Source organism: Passer domesticus, chromosome 6, assembly GCF_036417665.1.
Source record: "Passer domesticus isolate bPasDom1 chromosome 6, bPasDom1.hap1, whole genome shotgun sequence".
Lineage (NCBI taxonomy): Eukaryota > Metazoa > Chordata > Aves > Passeriformes > Passeridae > Passer > Passer domesticus.
The window spans coordinates 6,770,362-6,788,241 of record NC_087479.1 but is presented as its reverse complement, the minus strand read 5'-3'; the positions used below and the strand labels follow the sequence as shown (position 1 = coordinate 6,788,241).

At 43.2% G+C, this 17,880-nt stretch overlaps 1 protein-coding gene and 1 long non-coding RNA gene across 4 annotated transcripts in view; one reads left to right on the top strand and one right to left on the bottom strand.

Moving 5' to 3' along the window:
• SLC35F4 (solute carrier family 35 member F4) overlaps positions 1-17,880 on the bottom strand; it is a 115,299-nt gene that overhangs the window by 82,244 nt on the left and 15,175 nt on the right. The gene's annotated exons all lie outside the window — the stretch shown is intronic.
• Positions 723-5,099, top strand: LOC135302044 (uncharacterized). 2 transcript variants are annotated; one of them, XR_010363728.1, is made up of 4 exons: positions 723-799; positions 2,671-2,780; positions 2,875-3,038; positions 4,892-5,099. It is a non-coding gene; the product is annotated as an uncharacterized LOC135302044 (long non-coding RNA). The 2 variants fall into 2 exon arrangements; XR_010363727.1 differs by lacking the exon at positions 4,892-5,099 and adding an exon at positions 3,483-3,611.

Here is a 17,880-nt window from a genome sequence, read left to right as displayed (position 1 = left end):
AGAAGCCAAGTGACAGCTTTGGAGCCAGGAGGTGACAGAGATGACTTCAGCCCTTCCCGTGAATACAAGCTGGAGCTAATTAACTGAGGGAGGAGTGTGGGCCAGGGCACAAAATTGGCCAAACTGCCCTTGGGATCTCTTGCTGGCTGGCCTGTGCAGAGGAGGCAAACCCTTTTATTTGTCCTTGTGCCTCCCTGCCCCTTCCCACGTGGGACAGAGGCTGAGCAGCTCCCTTGCTTTTCCACGGGAAGCACTGAAGTCATGTCCCCAGCCTCTGTAAGAGCAAAGAAATAATTAAGTAAGATAATAAAGCATCAAGCCCTAAATATAGAGAAAACCTCACCAGGAAAGCACCTCCTCCAGCCCCATCATTTAAACATCCACAGCAGCAGAGAGTGGTTATGAAGCACTTAAAAGACCAAACACCCTGGTGGGCTGAGATCAGGATGAGAAACCTCATCTCCACAGGTAATTTTTCACTAAGTTATAAAGCAGGCAGAACTGCGACTTTGAATGAAAGAGCCAGCTCAGCTTCCACTGGAGCTCCAGTGCTGCTGTGCCAGCATAAATTTTAATAAAATACCAATATAAATTTAGTCTTTTTACCCCTTGAAATGTTGCTCTATATAGAATGAGACTCACGGGCCTTTAAATAACAGTCTATTCAAGCATCACAATGAGCTCTTTTGCCCACGTAAGTAGATACTTTATTCCAGCAACTTGACAACGATTCAGAGAGCTGCCTTGCCCTGCTCTGAGCCATAAAGCCACTCCACATCTCCACAAATTGATTTGTAAGGTATGCTGCTGCTACAATTTCTTCTTTGGCCTGTTGGTCAGTGCCCTTTCCACCAAACTACTCACAAAATCAAAGAACACATTTTTATTCTAAAGCAACCTCTCTGACACAGCACCGACTTCAACTGAGATCAGCCTGAGAGATGTGTATATTCCTTCATTATTCAATGTGTGTGCCCAGTGAATTCAGCTCCAGAGCAGAGCCAAAGGCTCCACAAAGACCCTCCGTTGCTTGCTGTAGCTGCAAGCAAGGTTTGTGCTACAGAGATGCACCTTTATAAGCCTATTTAATTTTAATACCTTTAAATTATGGCACTGGCTTTACAGCTGAGGTAGGAGCTGCCATTACCATTTGTAGGACATTTATTTCTAACCTGCTCCAAAAGGCTGCTTTCCCCACGAATTTCCACTGCATGCCTTTATAACCCATGTAGAGCTTGGCTTGCAAACTCAACCATAAATCAGTCCCAGCAAACCAGAGGTGAGATACATGAACACATCACCCTCTGAGTGCTGTACCTCAAAGAGGCAGAGCCTAGAAAACCCAGAGCTGCCTTATTTACTGCTCCTAGGAGAGGGACAGTATTTCAGAATTCAAATTCTGGGTGGTTAAAGGAAAGAAATAGCAGCTTCCAAACAAAAGTATCAGCTGGTTTTGCTTCCTGCTGACATTAATTCATCTGTGGGGTTTGCATGTTATGTGAGGCAGTAAAATGGTGCTGAAGGACACAAGACAAGCTGGCATCACCCCCGTGGGGAATGTGCTGTAAATACAGAGTAAAGGAAAAGGGGAGAGAGCATCACTGAGCAGAACATGCACAACCTCTCCCCCTCAGATCAGGCACACCAGTGATCTCCTCTCAAAAAGGGAAAGGGGGGTATGTTACATAAAGGTGCAGGATTTTTATATCCTGTCTCATTTTTCTCAGCATCCCCTGGGCTCCTCACAGTACCAGCATCAACTGTAAGGGAAGCAGGGAAAAAGCTTCTCCTGACTTCACCCCAAACGTGGCAGGGAGGGGAAATGATGTAAAGGCAAACAACACTATAAAGGACAGTCCTCAGACAGAAAACCAAAACTATTCAATGCTACAAGCAGGGCTCACCAGCAGAAAAAGGGACAGGGCCTCCTGGTCAGGAAGGCCACCTGGATCAACCACTGCTCAGGGCAGACAAGGAACAGCTGTCCTGAACATCCCTGTGGCAGAAGGCAGCCCTGGCACCTCCCCTTGCTGAGAAGCAGCAGATTGTTTCCAGGACAGAGCTGGCTTTTGTGCCGACATCACAAACCCACTTCAGAGACCTGAAGTGGAACAGCTTGTTCTCCTGTCCATGGATTTTCACAACCCTGCAGCCTCAGGAGCTGCCAGGCTGTGCTGTGATGGATGGCCTGGTGTCCAACACGGCCTCTCTGGAGGACAGCCACGCTGCTTTCACCAGCACAGCTGCTAACCTGGAGAAGGGATGATGCAAGGAGGAGTGGCTGTGCCTACTGCCCACTTCCAGCTTGTGCCAGGTGCCATAAAGGCAGGAGCACTTGGACATCCCTTCTGAGCCTTTATGGCTCTGAAATGAAGAGTCCTCCAAGCAGGTGAATCAGCTCCATGGATTTTAGGGAACACTGCTGATGTGTGGTAGCAGTAATCACTGCTGTCAGTGTATTCTGCTCCCACATATGTGAAATAACCAAAACATGCACAGAAATGGTGTCAGTTTACCCTCTCTTGGTGTAAGACATATCTCATACTTGGCTCAGCCACAAAGAACATCTTCAATCTCCTCTCAGCCAAAGGCATTGGAGTGACCTTGACAGAACACAGAAATTGATACTGTCTTTGGACTGGTCCAAAGTGTTGGAATTTTACTCTGCAGCAGCTGGGATGTGATTCTCACGTGCTGAACCAGAAACAGACTGCAGCATTTGCTGAAGACAAGCCCTGCCAAAGGCTGCCAGGCTGGGAAGGACACTCCATCCCCTCCAGGTCACTGTGCTTTCCCACAACAAAATAGTTCTTGGAAAGATTTTTCACAATTTTAGGCCCAGTGTGAACATCAAATTTATTCCTTTTAACTCAGAGAATGTCTCAGAGCATCACAACTTTATGATGAAGCTTCTGCCTTCCCCTCTGGGCCCTCCAAGCTGTCCAGGTGATGGAGTGTGGCAATGACAGAGTAACTGAGGCTGGAGATGACCTCCACGTGCTTGTCCACCCTGCTCAGGCCAGGGCCCCACATCACAGGTAGCCCAGGACCTCACCCAGTTGAGGTTTTAATGTCTCCAAAGATGGAGTCTCCTCAAGTCCAGCGATCCCCATTTTAACCCTTACCTGCTCTCGTGGTGTATTCTACCCACCCTGATATCCTAAATTCCTAAAAATGACAAGTTTTGAGCTCCAGCAGGCCTAGCACCATGGTACTGGTTATTCCCTTTGGTCAGAATTTCTTCTTTGATCTGAAAGATGTCCCTCATTTGCCAGTTCAGATGGAGCATTCCCACAGGAATGCCATCCCTCCTATAAACTGCCACCATCTCCTGGCATCTGTCAGCTGAACAATTCCCAGCTGTGTTTTATGTGACAAATCCACTGCTCCCATCAGAGCTCTGCCCTGCCTCAGCTGGCTGCCCTTCACACTGCACTGCTTGCTGCCCAGGACACGTTGATAAAAATGCATGTCTGATACAGGCTGGGAAAGGAGGGAAAGTTGTAGCACTCAGTCAACAACATGGACACCTTCCAGCAGCAAAGCAGTGCCTTCAAACAGTGATGGATCATAAGCAAGTAGAGCCAGCTTCTGATTGCTCTTGCACTAAGGAAACATTACCAATAAAAATACAAAGGAAAATAAAGGTAATAATTTGAACTTGGCTTAGGCCATGTGTCTTATATGGGCATGCAGGAAAAAAAAAAAAAGGAAGACACATCCAGGTAATTTGAGATTGCACAGCTATAATTTAAGGCTGAAAGAAGAAGTCCAGTTTTAACTTTTTTTTGCCACCTAAAAGCAGGGTGTGACCACTATAAGCAGCTCATCTAAAACACGTTCCTGAGTTTCACAGCAAAGTTCACTGTACCCTCACATTCACTATGGGACCAGGCACAAAGAAAACAGGGATTTTGAGTTAAGATTGCCAATCCAAACAACAACAGGAGCTGCAATCCTCTGTGTGATGAGTTTTCCATATGGTTTTGCACAACCATATACCCAAAATCTGAAACTGAAGTATTTCATTCTCAAGATCAGCTGAAGAACTCTGAAGCATTGAGGTGGTGTAGGAAGAAGAAGCCTACCACGAGCACAACCATTTCTAAATCCCCTTGGGCTGACTCCAAGTACTCAGATAAAGAAGCATGGAGAGATGCCAAACCCCTCCCATGGGCTCTGCTATTTGGGCAAAACTATCCCACAGCATCAGAGGTGAAGGATGCACTGGTTTGCTGGCAGGGAACTTTCAAAGAGAATCATTAAGCTCCATCTCATTCATCCCTGGCAGCGGATGCCCCATCCCAGGAAGTGTCCAAGGCCAGGCTGGATGGGGCTTGGGCAATCTGGGATGGTGGGAGGTGTCCCTGCCTGTGACAGGGGGGTGGAATGAGACGGGCTTTAAGGTCCCTTCCAGACTAAACCATTCCATGCTGATTCTCTGATTTCACTCCACAGAGTTGGACACTGCCCCACTCAAAGGGGGTAAATGTGAGCATTCATCAGTCTGCACCTTTAGCTATCCCTCCTGCCTGGAGGGTAGACACATCTGGAATCTCTGTCTGACACTTCTTTCTCCTTGAATTATGCAAGGTGGTGGAACCTGTGCTCCTTCCTCCTCAACGCAGAGGCTGGGAAGGGCTAATAAGTTAGTGTTGGCTTCAAGGTGAGATGCTCTGATTTGCTCTAGAAAAACCCCAAGAGCAGACCTGGACTTGAGTAGCCACTGGAGGAAATTTTCTCAGAGACTGAGCTGGTCCAGAAGAGCATCAGGTCTGCAGGACACAAGAATGACTCCTGATTATGGAATGGTCCTGAAGTCACCTCAGACATTTTGGAGTGCACCAGAACCCTTCAGTGCATTAAAACCAGCACATCTCTGTCTCCACAGGCAGCAGCATTGGGCCCTTGATCATACAACAAAAAAGATCCCAAGCAAAATGGGATGTGCATCTGGTTTATTACCAGTTAAGAGCAGGAAGATACAAATCATGCTTCAGAGCAGCAAGAGCAGAGCAAAGCCTGCTGAATGCATCCCTGTGAAACACTGGTACCCTCTGCAAAATTAGCCATGCTTCAGCAATACATTTAGTGGAATTACCTGAGGATCCAAATTACTAAATGGTCCATGAAAACCCTGGATTATTGTGTTATGTCAACAAGACAGAGAAATAAAGTGTGAGAAAAAATACCCTTCTTAGAGTGAAAGGAGGTTTGTGCTCTCACCTGCCCCATTACTACAGCTCCAAGTAATCAAACATGGATATAATTTTGCTGTTCCTTAACATGAAACATTTCAGCACTGAACAAAGAATGGCTTCTGCTCCAACCCAATGTGACAAATCCAGCGATGCACAAACCAGGCAATCTACTTTGTTACTGTTTCAATAAAAATGATTTCATGGGTTCTTTTTTTCTTTCTCCCCTGAGACACCAGCATACTGGTGATTACTTAGGATTTTAGCAGTGCTTATTCCATTAAGCAATCCAATTCACCAGGCTTTGCTGATTTAGACGTGCAGTTCCACAAAAGGCTTGGTACTGCTCTGTGTTTCCTAGGAAATGTGAGGCCCAAAGAATTGGATGCAGAGACTGGGAAGCTCCCATGAACTGGAATGCCTACACAGCCTGAGGACTGGGATCCTGGAGAAATTCTCTGCTGGCACTGACAGGAAAAATCTGATCTGACAAAGTCCATGGAACGGAGCAAGAGGAAATTGTTTTCAGCTTGTGCTATTGCTATCCAACAGAACAGCACAGCAGGTCTGAGGAAGGCAGTGAGAAAGTGGTCCCTGAAATAAATGCCAGGACATGAAGGTGTGTTTATCACCACTGTTCACTGCTGCTCAGATCCTCTTCCCATTTTTCAAATGTTCAACACCAAACCAAACTCGATGGAAGAAGTCTTCTTGGATCAACACACGTTACTGCACATCCAAGTCATCTCCTTCTGGAGAGAACCGCAAAGCTCCCACTAAAAGGTAAAGCAAAGCAATGCTTTTATACCGTCTTTTATTTCATTAATCACAAGACAAGAACAGCTTCTCCAAATGTGCTTTGTCTAGAAAATGTGCCTGTTTTTTACCAGCCAGGGCAAATCACAGCGCTTTGTGCTGACCTCAGTATCTCTTCTACAGCCTACAGGAGATTATCTGCTCCAGCAGTTAAAGAATCTTCCTAAAGACAGAAAAAGCTCATCTTTGATAAACAAACACTCTGTTAGCATTCCAGCCAAAGCATAAGAAGTTCACTGCAGAAGCTGGATTGATTATGTAAGGCATTGATTCCTGCCTCACACATTTTTTTTGCTCTGTAATAAAGATGTTTGAGAGCCAGAAATTCAGCAGCTGCAGTAATAGATGCAAGAGAACTTACTATAACTAGCAGACAATCTGATCCCAAATTTGAATTTTCCTTTCTTTCAAAAGCATAATTAAATACTAGGAGCTGAAATAAATCTACTTAATACACCCTGAATCATTTCACGCCAGTATAAAGCAAAATTCAAGGGACTGAGGAGACATCAAAACAGAACCTTTGCCTGCATCAACCAAAACTGACAGCAGCACTATTAAGAAAAGCACCACAGTAAAGCAAAGTAATAGTCTTAATTTACTGCTGAATCTTTCAGTTCTGTTTCCTTCCCTTGCCTTCCTTGGAAAGCACATGTTTTATTTATGATTAGAGCAACTTATCCCTGAAGGGCACATCTCACCAAGCTGGTCTTTTAGGGGACAAAGTAAATTTAAGATGAACTTGGTCTGCTTCAAATTGCCAGAATGTTATTTGAGCCCATGAATTTCTATCAGGTTCTCAGAGTCAGTTGCTGTGTCTGGGTTATCGAGGAAGGAGCAGGCTCTGCTGCTGGGATTAAGAATGGTTTACTTTCACTCAATACTTCCTTTCACCATCAAAGACTCCTTGCAAACCTAATAACAGACTCCAGAGAGACAGGAAAAGCTCCCTTTACTGATAAACTAAGCCAAAGCTCTGCAAAAAAATAAGCTGAGCAAAAAGAGTTAAAAATCCATCCACTTCTCTTTTTGTCCCATTTCATCCTACCCAGGATTTCAAGGGACAGATCATTATCAAAGGTACCAAACACTTCAGAACAACAAAGGAAAAATAACACAGCACCACACACGCCCCTAACTCCAGCACTCCTCGTTCCTTATTCAGCTGACCTAAAACCCTTTCTAGGTTATCCTAGACTCCTTGGAACTGGACAGCTTAGGAATGTCAGCCTTGAATTATCCACCCACACACGGCACATTCCTGCTCCACCCCTGGAGATCAAACAGGATCCTTCTCCTCACCCCAGCTTGTTTCCAACGGGAGCAGCAGACACGGTCTCTTGAGCAAGCTCAGCTTATATTTAGCTCCAAAGTACAGACTTGACAAGTGTTTATATTTAGATGGAGAGTCAATAAGCTCCACTGGAGGCTGGACATTTGATTTGAATTGGCACCCTTTGCACCTATTGTAGCAGGATTCTTCATCAGCACAGGCCAGACCTGAATGAATGTTTTAACTTTTGCTCCACAGCAAAGAGATGGATATGGAAGGAAGGATGACAGTGTATTGCTCAGGACATCAGTTTGTTTGTCTCCTGCCTCCAGCAGATGAAAGGAATCTTATCCTTGCCTGACGAATAAGTAGTTCAAGGGAGGAAAAAAAAATAAAGAAAAGCCAAGGATTAGTCCTATGAAACTGCCCTTTCTGGAGCTAATCAAATCTTATTTGCACTAATTTGATCCTTATTAGACTTCTCAAGGAAGATTTTCCCCGGGCCATCTAAAAAAATTTCTTTTTTCATTCCCATGCTGTTTGGAGGATGAGAACACATTTACATACAAAAAGCAAATGATCTCCAGATTTTGCAGCAACCCTGAGATGCTGTTTGCACAGAAAATCCTCTGAAAGCAGAGACCAGGACTGAGAACCTGATGTTGCCTTAACCGCAAATTTTTGTTTAGCTCTCCCTTTGAGTGTTTGTTCATCCCATTAGAAAACTCTTACCACTTGCAAATAATTGAAGTCCCTGCCAGGACAATGCTGAGTCAAATGCTTCACTATACAAGGCAATTCTCTAAGTACTCTTCCAGATATTTGCATCAGACTTTACCTCTAGCTTTCTCAGCTTTATCACACCAGCTTTAATTTCTGCTAGCTCTATCAGACTTAAATTAACATTCGAGTATGAAAGAACAGCCTGGAATGACAAAATGGAAATGCCCATCAAAAGCTACAAGAAGTTTGTTGTGGTTTGTTATGAGAGCCCAAATTTTCCCACGTTACACAGCTCTGAGAGATCTGATCTGTGACGCCGAAAGATGACAGCACATCCTAGCTCCAACTTCTCCTCTCAGATCAGGGCACAAATACTTGTGGAATAAGGAATAACACAAGTAAATAAAATATTCCAAGCATGAAGAATCAACTGAAGCTCAGCTCTCTGTGTTTGAAGGATGAACAGAGGAAAAAGTGCTTCAGATCCTGGAATATCTTCTGGATAAAGTAACATCCCTCCTGCCCTGCTGCCCAACTCCCTGTGTGGAGAGAAGCAGGTGAAAATTAGAAAAGAAAAAACATCACAACACAATAACACTGTTTCTCAAGAGCAGAGATATTGTTGGAAACCCACAGAGTGCTGGCCATTAATTAAACACTGCTCATTAATCAAGCATGGATAAAAAGCAGCTGCTCTGCAATAAGGGCATAGAAATGTTGGAGACATTTCCTCCCTTCCCACCAACCTCTTCCTCAAAGTGGTACCAAGGCCAGCATCAGATCAGGTGAGCCAGGGCTTTATCCAGCTGAACCCTGAAAGCCAAGGATGGAGTTTCTGCCATTCCCAGGGACAGCCTGCTTCAAGAGAAAACACCAAAAATTCCCCAAACAAACCTCCCAAGCAGCAACTTGAAGGACAAGGGTGTTGACCTTTTTCACCCTTTTAAATCAGCTGCAGGGGTGCACTGTTATTTTCACTTCCAGCAACAACTTCAGGGGCTCTCAGGAGATGTAATTGTGGCTTGTAGCTGCTGCAAAGGTTAATGCCAATGCAACAAGCAGAGCAAGCCCACAGAGCACTGAGTTTCTTCAGGTTCCTCAGCTCTGAGTGACTGCTAGGAGACAGAGGAGAGGTTTGAAAGCTCTCAGCAGCATTTTGTATCGTGCACAGGAGGACAATTCAGAGATTTACAGGCAATTTACAGAGATTTCTACAGACAGAATTCAAGCATCCCACTAGTACTGGCTTGCACACACACACAGTGAATGGTGGAGGCAGATCAGCCCAAAACGGGCCAAAGCAAACACCTGGATGGACCCACAGAGACCCTAAACCACCCTCTCTAAAATGAAAAAGTCACAGTTCAGGGCAGACTCAGTGCAATTCTTGTAGCTCTCTCTTAGCCATCACATCTGAGGCAGGGAAACATAATTTAGTTACTGAAGATGGACTGAGGAAAACAGACACTAGAGCTGCTCCTGTTCCTGTCCCTGCTGAAGGCAGGTTTGGGAGTGTGCCCCATCCTCCTTGCTGCTCTCACCCCCCAGTAGACGGGATGTTTCCTGTAGCCACACATTGTCTCCCACTCCCCAACTGCAATCTCCAGGCATTTCCATAAAACAACTCCAACAAGAAAACATCCCCACAATTCTATGAAAAAAGCACCATTCCATGAAAAGCACTGGGTATTTTTTCCTTCAAGAAGTTACTGGTACCGCACAGAGTGCAAACAACTTTTTTTTTTTCCCTCTCCTAAAACGAACATTTCTTAGGCTTTGAAGCATGAAATAAGCAAGCCCCATAGAGAATGGTATTTTTAGCCTCCAGGATCACATGATGTGCCAATGGATTCTGTCAGGATCATCAGTCTTGCAAATTTAAATTGATTGAAGTAATAAGAGTGCTTGGCAAACATACCAAGCTGAAATATATGAAAGGCCAAAACTTCTAATCAGACAGCATGAAGTAAATGCAGTTCTCTTTATAACACTTCTAAACAATTCATATTTGCTGGGGAAAAAAGCTTGCTGTGTTGCAAAATTATAAAGATTTTTTTGGTCTTGTTTTTTCAATTCTTTCATAACCAGTTAATGTTTTTTGTCATCACTCTGCCCTTTCTTTCCAAGTGTTTATATAAATCAGTCTGATCCGCATTAAGAACTAATTAATTCAATATCAAAGAATAATTCCTACTACAAACAAACAGCTGGATCCTTGCAGTTATCCTTGCATTATTCTTACCCTGGATGGATGCGCAACGCAGTATGCAAAACAGACAAAAATATATGATGAAATACTCTTACAAGGCTGGATTTAGACTGATCAAAGGCAGAACAGCCAAAGAAAAACCTCAAAAATTCTCATCTTTGGTGTGGTTTTATTGTTTTGGGTTTTTTTATTCACCGTGATCAGACTTTAGTATAAACCCCAATGGACAGACATTTTCCATTCCCATGGCCAGACATCCATCACCATTCCAACTTCAGCTGAAGGCTCACACCTTGTGAGTATCCCCAAGCATCCCTCCTACAAACACTGGAGAGGATTAAGGGCAAGAAAAGCTGAAGTGAACAAGGAAAACAGAAAAACTTTTATTGGTCAAGGTCAATGAAGGTAAAAATGAAAATTAGCCAACCTGCATTGTCTTGCAGGATTTTAAGTTTCTGGTTTAATGATTTTGTGCTCTGGGATGAGATGCATTGACTGAAACACAAGATGTGTTTAGGAAGAAACAAGCAACACACAGGCCAAGTTCTCTCAATTGCACCAGGACAAATCCCCAACAATTCCATTAAAATCTGTGGGTTTTCACTGGGTAAAAACAAGGGAAAGATCTCCAATAATTGCCACTGTTATTCATGAATTACAGTGCAAACATAACCATAATTTCCCACGAAGGCTGGTACCTTTTTATATTTAGAATATGAAATCAAAACTTCATTGAGAGATAGACTCTCAACTAAATCACATAACTACAGTCAAAAGTAAGTGCTAAAAGAAGGTGAGTTATGGGCAAGCTCTGCTTGACTTCAGGAACACACCAAGGATGAGGTGCTGGAACAAGCCTGGACACTAGGAAACAGTTTGCATTTAATCACACGACTAAAAATAATTGTCCTCCCTTTCCCATTGATTACTATCTGCAAATATTCACTTTGAGCTTGCAATGACTTTCCCCAGAGCAGGAACTGACCAATTTCTGTCCAAGCATGGGAGGCTGGGAGTTAAGCATGGTGTCAAGCTCACAGCAAGCTTCAGGCATAAAATTTCATGTTCCCTCACTAAGATCCAGAGACTGAGTCCAACTACACCCAGAGATTCTCCAGTGATTTCTCACAGCTTTCAGAAAAATTGGCTGCTGTACTGTGGTTTTAATACATTTGCATTAAAATTATATTACAATGTGTGTCTTGGTTTATCTAGCAAATATTGGACTTTATAATAATGGGTATTTGTATAAAAGGTAATACAAAAATAAAAGGAGGTCAGATTAACCTTAATTGTTCCTTCTGGCCTTAAAAACATCTATCAGTCATGAGGCTTTAAGAACACTTACACAGACTCAGCTGATCCAGCTGCCACACAAACACAGACAAGGAATCCTGACCAGGTAAGAGCTCCCTGGATCAAACATCACTGGAATTTAAGTATAGCACTGGCAGCAGAACCCAGCAGCTCTGGAGGTTCTTCACAGCTTGCTAGGAAAATTCCAGTCCAGGTAGGATTCTTGTTCACTGGTGCAAGTGAGCACCAAAAGTGGTAAATGTTGAGCAGAACTTACACCAAAGGCATTTTAAACTTTTACTTTCCTCATCTTGGCACATTACAAAGCTCAGATGTGAAGGAGACAGCTGGAACCAAACTACCGAGAAGATAATTACCTGAGAAGTGGTTCCAAGGTAGAGCTGTCCTCATGAAAATTCAGAAAGATCTCAGTGATAGCTACAAGGCTCATTTCAGGAGTTATCAAAACTTCTTTTCCCATGTGCTTTCCAAGCAGACACACTTGGAAATTTGGATGCATTAGACCTGCATGAATTAGATCAGCTAGATAAGCAGGGAAATTTCATGGAGGACAAAATGTAGAGCTTGCTTGTATTTAGATATTTATCATGTTTTCTTTAATGTGTGTCAGATTAACGAGGAGTAAAATCATTAACAGAAGATTCCACAGAGCTGGAAGAATGCAGATTACATTTCATTTCTCCTACTGGCCACCCCAGGAGATTCATCTGCAAGTCCTCAAGAATTCAAGAATTCACAGAATGGTTTGGGTTGGAAGGGACTTTAAAGATGGTCTTGCTCCAGTCCCCCTGCCATGGGCAGGGACACCTTTCACTGACCCAGGTTGATCCAAGCCCCATCCAAGCTGGCCTGGAACACTGCCAGGGATGGGGCAGCCACAGCTTCCGTGGACCAGGGCTTCAGCACTCTCTTAATAAAGAATTTCTTCCTAAAATCTAATCCAAATCTTTCCCGTCTTAGTTTAAAACCATTCCCTCTTGTCCTGCATGGATAGCAGACAATATTTTTGTTCAAAGCCACTTTAAATTCCGAGTTACCGCAAAGCACTCTGAAAGTGATCTCTGTTTCTGAAGTGTTTGTGTATCCCAAGGCTCTGATCCCAGTTACATCAGTGTGAACCTGAAATAAATTCCCATGCTGTAAAGGAGTTATTCATAAGCAGCTACTTCAGACTGATCCCAAGCTCACAAATGGCCACATTTCCCAGCCTGGAGGAGAAGGTGACAGCTTAACAAGGCAATATTAAAAAAAGCATTTTCAACTTGGGCAAACTCTGTGTATTCTGCATCTAAAAACTAACCTGACTGTCCACAGGAGCTTATGTGTCAGATGCTCAAAATCTGTGCTATAAATAGACTCCAGCAGTCTTCTGAAAAGCACCGAGACATGAGAATTGTCAAACACAGACAGAGCACCTAAATATTCAGTGATCTAATTTTGATCTCACAGAAGGTATACACTGGTGTAACGCTGGGTTTTTTTTACAATTGAGAGAGGATTCATCTAGACACAAGATTACTAACCTATATTTATTTCTATTTTTAATCCTTGTGGTTAATTATTTATGTTACATGGCATGTTTAAGATAAGAACATATTGCTGCTCTAGAAAAAAAACTAATAGAATAGGCTTTCCTGCTTTCTCAGATAAAAGAAAATAACAAAGGTACAATCCTCTCTAATTTCACACAACAGTCCTGTCTTCCTGTGATCACTAAATTAACAGTGCTGCAATCACTTTGAAATAGCATAACATTTAAAGTTATTAGTCAGCTGTTTGCTTTTCTACAAAGAACTCACACTCCACAAAGCAGCAGACAAAACCTGAGCACGCCCAAGTGATCTGCTCTCCCAGCTTGAGTCCTTCTACTCTGCATGCCAGATCTGCAGAAATGGCGATTCAACAGGGCAAAAGAAACAAACACAGGCTGCAAATAAATACCGGCCAAGATCAAAATTAACTCACTTTATGCACTGGTAAGTGCAGTCTATTTGCAAGCAGATTCAAACAAGATAAAATGCATCAGAGGGGAAAAAATAGACCAAGGGCTACTTCTGCAGCCCTGACACCAGGCAACATTCCCATTCCTTTCAGGGGTTCTGCCTGAGTCAGAAACCCAGCTCTAGAACCTGACTAACAGCTGAATATCCAACCCACAGATAAGTCTGCCAGAATCAGAGCCTCTCTCTAACCATGTAGCAGACAGCAGGACTCTGCTTTTCATCAGCTTCTTCTCCATCTCCCAAGACACTAAAGTCACAAAGGGTTTGTCACCAAAATGCAAAACTCAAGCTTTGGGACTCAATGAAAAAAAAAATAGATGGTTCTAGGGAAGACAGAAGTCAGCAGGAAGCTTATTTGAGGCAGCTTCTCCACACCATGCAAAATGAGAGTGGGGCACAGAGGAGTCATGATCCCTCTTTGAGTTGGGCAAGGATTTTGAAGCTTAAACCAAAGTTAGGCCACCAAGAATGCGGCACTTCAGTTACAAAGAACTAGGAAGGGGAAACAATCCTTAAAATATTAGTGAGTCACATTAACAAGAGACACACTGATGATTATGAGCTTAAAAAATAATCCTCATGAATTTCAGAAAGGAATGTGATGATGGCCTATCCAGCTGGGGCTTGGAATGTGGCAAAGGATGAAGAGCTCAGCTTGTTGAGAGCTTTCCCTGGGTGGCCACAGGGAGACATTTCCTTCTAGAAATCATTTCTAGGTAGATCTACCATCAGCCTGATCTAACCCAACCCCAGAAGTCACTGCTCCCTGTTCTTGTCCTTTACAGCCTAATCACAGACCATTCCGAATTTTCAGCCATGGGCTAGCGCTTAGTTTTGAATTCCAGCTCCTTCATCATTCAGACATTCCATGGACACAGCTGAAGCTCTTGGTCCAACATGCAGAGATGAAGTGGGAGATGTTTGGCTGGTGGGCCAATCTGGTATTTAAGGGATATTCTTGAATCCCCAAGGCTACTGGCCAAAAGGGAGTAGACAAGATGGCCTGGATTCGACAATCTCCAACAATCTCCTGAGCACTCACATTGCTACACAGTACTTCTTTATCAGGACCATTAAATACATTTCTTCTGGTATTTAAACAGCTTCTCCTTCCTGATTCCTTTTGTCTCCTGTAATTTGTTGTGCAGGTGAATTTCTCAACCTGTGCCAAGGTCGGGGTAGTGTTTACAACACATTTAAATCTAACTCCAAACAGTACCTGAGCCTTTGCTTGCCATATACCACATCTAACAATGTCACCATCTGTGAGCAATATGCTGACATGACTTCACTTCCCAAGCGCTGGCAAAATGCTGGGAAGAAAGATAACAAAGTTGCAAAGATCATTTCAAAGTCACTGATAACTTGGCCAAAAATTTTGTCTCATTATCTGCCCAGCTCTTGCCTTGATCTCCTCATAGACGCAAGGGAAAAGCACAACTTTATCTTAACATATATGTTTTTAATTCTTAATGGAGCAATGAAATATTGGATCTTTAATGTGCCTCTGCAGCCACTGTTCTGTGGTGTAGTAAATCCTGAAGAGTAATGAGGTGGCACCAAACCAAGGCCTGTCTGGAGCTCCGGGATGCATTTCACATCAACAGCTTGGTCTGGTACAAAAACACCCATCTCAGTTTTGGGAAATCAGTGGAATTTTTAAGCTTAGCTTTAAAATGTTACAGGGAGCTTCACAAAAATAAAGTTGTTTGGAAGGGACGTGAGAGACCATTTTGTTCCAGCCTCCCACCATGGGCAGGGACACCTTCCACTAGAGCAGGTTGCCAAAATAGCTTAGACAATGCTAGGTTGGAGAAAGAAATTGAAAAAGAGGGTAAAAATACAGACTTGAATAGAAAATAAATAGGAGCAGTCAGATGTAACCGGCAGCCCATGTCCTCTGCTCCCATCAAAATACCAGACCAAATAATCAAACAGGATAGATGAAAAGGAAACCAGGAAAATGCCAGTCAGAGCTTCCTTGGGACTAAATCCCATCAGAGTAATGCCATTTCTTTCCATGACAGAGTAACAGGTTGGTGAATAGTGAAGGACAGGAGATATTACAGATCTTGATGCCAGGACAGCTCCTGATGCTGCCCAGCCTGACAAGACAGGGAAACAACTTAACCAGGAGGAAAAGTGCTCAAGAGCCTGCCCTGGGCTTGCCATCAGTGGGTTCCTGTCAGGCAAAAGGATTTTAAGGCAGGGTACTTGTTATTTGTTATTTCCATAATAGGGAGCTTAATCATTATGCTTAAAGTTAAATTAAACAAGAAGGCTCCAAGTACACTGAAGAAAGAACTGGAATGATTTTAACAACATGGAGAAATCACCTGGATAAAGAACTATTTGCAAAAGTGAAAGGTTATTCCTATCTAAGTGAAGAATCAGCTGTACAGACACAGTTCAGGGAACAACTGCAGTTTTCTAGAAGAGCACTGGGAGTTTAGAGGAAACCCCAAGCTGAAGCTGCATCAACTTTTAAACAGTTGCCAAAAATTCAGATACAAAAATGAGGTGAACAATCCATTTTATGTCAAGGGTATGAAGTAATTCTTCTCTGCAAGGCTGCACAGGTGAGATCTCAACTGAAGGAAGACCTGGGTCCAATTTGAGGAATGAAATTTTTACAAATGGCTACTGCAGAGACTTCAGAAGATAAAGACAAGAAGCAAATTTCCAGAAAGAATGACTACACAGAATGAGTGGAACAATTTGGTTTGTTTAGTAAAGATGAAGGAAAACAAGAAAAAAGGGTTGTGAGACCTATAAGATATTGCTGCAGAGGAGCAGACCAGTCATAAGGTACTAGGACAAGAACTGGGTGTGAACTAGGGCAAAAAAGATTTCGTAATGAGAAAACCACAATGAATGAAGCACTGCAACAGAATGCCTGGAAGGTGGGCAATCCTCACCAGGGATGTTTTCAGGATGGATTAGACATGTATCCACTGAGAATGATCCAGGTGACTCCACCAAGACACAAGTTATTCCCTCCACACCTCTGCCAGCTCTGCAATCTGCTTACCCGATGATCACTGCTCAAATCACAGACCTCACCAATGAGCACCAATTTTTGTGGAAGTGGCCAAATCCCAAACACTGTAGACAGTCAAAACTCCTGATTCTGGAACCTGCATTGATGGCAACAATATCAAAGAACCAAGTCAGGTTCTGCCACTTTTCACCATGTAACTTCACTGGAGGGACAAATCATTATTCAGCCTGGGTAACATCCCACTTGAGAAGGAAGATCAGGGCAGACTGACTCACAATTTGGATGCCTGTTCATGATTTTGCCAAGTTTCAGGACAGCCTTTGTGGCTTCACACTTGCATCCGATCTCTCCAATTACTTTAAAATGTTCTGCTGTAATAGAATAATCCACAATAATTATGGAAGGTCAGGGAACAAGCAGGCATAAATATTCTGTTAGCTCCTCCTGATACTTCATGATGGGGAGCTCTATTAATGTGTCTGGGCCACATCCCCCAGCCCACTCCAGAAATGCCAAGGCTCTCTGGGGGATGGCACTGAAGGGAGTCACAGCTTTCCAATGTCTCTTCAAAAAGATAAAAGATGATCACTGTCCAAGAAGTCACAGGGAATTAGAAAACTTTCTTCCAAAATCAAATGGAGGCACACATAGCATTAAAAACATGTGCTGAGGCAGTAGGATTAAGGCATCCTTTCACCAGCCTTGAGGCAAAGGTTAAACTTGGTCTGGATTTGCACCAAAGGCTGCATTCCAAATTATTCCAGCTCTGAGCAGCTCCTTGCTCACACAGCTCCAAGCTGCTGGATATAATATCAGCCACTCCTTCTACTACTCCTGATGTAGTGAAGACTATGGGCTCTGCTCTGCTTTAACTTCACTCATCCAGTGGGGATAAAGTTTGAGTGAAATCTCCCCATGGCCAAAATCCCCAAAATTGAAGAGGAAAATTTCAGAACTTTCTCTGCTCATCTCACAAGTCCACGCCAGCCAAGTGCAAGCTCAAAGTCATGGGCTGGTTTCCCTTTTCCTTTGATCCACTCCAGGCACATGACATTTTACTTCCTCTGTTGCTTCCACTTTCATGTTCTGATGGAGCAGATGCCTTCACATCTCCACCCCCTGAAGATCTTTCAGAGGGCAAAAGGGATCAACTTCTGGTACTTTATCTGGTACTTCCCATTATCAGCACATTTATAAAGAATATACGGAGTGTGAATAAGTTGCCAGTTATACCTGTAGCCATCAAACTCAAAAGATCATCAAGTAATTCATGAAAATTTATGAAGTCATCTAGTGATATGCTCCCCATCGTCTGTTTATATTTCCATGTTTATATTAAG